The sequence below is a fragment of the Lactuca virosa genome, chromosome 4 (genome assembly GCF_052849685.1).
Source record: "Lactuca virosa cultivar CGN04683 chromosome 4, Lactuca_virosa_CGN04683_v6, whole genome shotgun sequence".
In the NCBI taxonomy this organism is placed as follows: Eukaryota; Viridiplantae; Streptophyta; class Magnoliopsida; order Asterales; family Asteraceae; genus Lactuca; species Lactuca virosa.
In genome coordinates this window covers 343,779,273-343,781,307 of record NC_136429.1, presented here as the reverse complement: position 1 = coordinate 343,781,307, position 2,035 = coordinate 343,779,273, and positions in this window count along the sequence as shown.

Sequence of the window (2,035 nt, the reverse complement as noted above, 5' to 3'; positions counted from 1 at the left end):
CAAAGACATCCCCGAAGTGTGTAACTTCCCGGATGTGTTCCCAGAGGATCTTCCTGGTGTACCACTCGCACGACAAGTCGATTTCAGAATTGACTTAATACCCGGAGCTACCCCCGTAGCCAGAGCTCCATACCGCCTCGCACCATCAGAAATGCAGGAGTTGTCCAGTCAGTTGACCGAGCTTTTGAGCAAAGGGTTCATCAGACCAAGCTTCTCACCTTGGGGAGCACCAGTCCTTTTTGTAAAGAAGAAGGACGGATCCTTTCGCATGTGCATCGACTATCGGGAACTAAACAAACTCACCATCAAAAACCGATATCCTCTACCCCGAATCGACGACCTTTTCGACCAACTCCAAGGAGCAAATTTCTTCTCAAAAATCGACCTAAGGTCAGGCTACCATCAGCTACGAGTTCAAGAAGAAGATATTCCCAAAACTGCATTCAGAACTCGCTATGGGCACTACGAGTTTGTGGTGATGTCCTTCGGTTTAACAAACGCACCTGCGGTATTCATGGACCTAATGAATAGAGTGTGTCGACCCTACCTAGACAAGTTTGTAATCGTATTCATCGACGATATCTTGATCTACTCGCGAAGCGAAGAAGAGCATCGCCTACATCTACGCCAAGTGCTAGAGACACTAAGAGCGGAGAAGCTTTATGCTAAGTTCTCTAAGTGTGAATTCTGGATTAGAGAAGTGGATTTTTTTGGACATGTGGTAAGTGAGAAAGGCATACATGTGGATCCCTCCAAGATCAAGGCAATCGAGAATTGGTCAGCACCCAAGACGCCAACCGAAATTCGACAATTCCTTGGGCTTGCTGGCTACTACCGAAGATTTATACAAAACTTCTCCAAGATTGCGAAACCACTCACCACCTTGACGCAGAAAGGTGTGATATTCAAGTGGGAAAATAAACAAAAAACTGCTTTCCAAACGTTAAAACAAGCCCTATGCAGCGCACCGATCTTGTCTCTCCCAGAGGGAACCGAGGACTTCGTAGTGTACTGTGATGCTTCGAATCAAGGCCTCGGATGTGTGCTCATGCAGAGAGGGAAGGTTATCGCGTATGCATCAAGACAGCTTAAGACACACGAGGTTAATTATACTACGCACGACCTGGAATTAGGAGCAGTGGTATTCGCTTTGAAGATCTGGAGACACTACCTCTACGGCACGAAATGCACTATCTTCACTGATCACAAAAGTCTTCAGCATATCCTCAATCAGAAAGAGCTCAACATGCGACAGAGGAGATGGGTAGAGTTGCTGAATGACTACGAGTGCGAAATTCGTTATCATCCGGGCAAGGCCAATGTAGTGGCCGATGCTCTAAGCAGGAAGGAGTACTCGGGCCGCCGAGTAAAATCCTTAACAATGACAATCCATTCCCACCTGACCATACAAATCAAGGAAGCTCAACTGGAAGCTTTGAAACCAGAAAAGGTGGCAGGAGAGACATTAAGGGGAATGGATAAAAACTTAGAAGTCAAGGATGATGGAGCACGTTATATCATGAACCGGATTTGGACACCGAAGTTCGGTGGACTCCGAGATGTCGTCATGAATGAAGCACACAAGACTCGATACTCCATCCATCCCGGGTCGGATAAGATGTATCTGGACCTCAAGAGATTATACTGGTGGCCGAACATGAAAGCTGAGATTGCTACCTATGTGAGCAAGTGCCTGACTTGCGCTAAGGTCAAAATCGAATACCAGAAACCATCCGGGCTATTACAACAGCCGGATATACCTGAGTGGAAGTGGGAACGAATAACCATGGACTTCATAACCAAGCTGCCTAAGACATCGGGCGGGCTTGACACAATATGGGTAATTGTAGACAGATTGACCAAATCAGCACACTTCCTACCAATGAAAGAAACCGACAAGATGGAGAAGCTGACTAGAACGTACATCAGAGAGATTGTACGACTCCATGGTGTGCCGATATCCATTATCTCCGATAGAGATAGTAGATTTACCTCACGGTTTTGGCAGTCCCTACAAAAATCATTGGGAACTAGG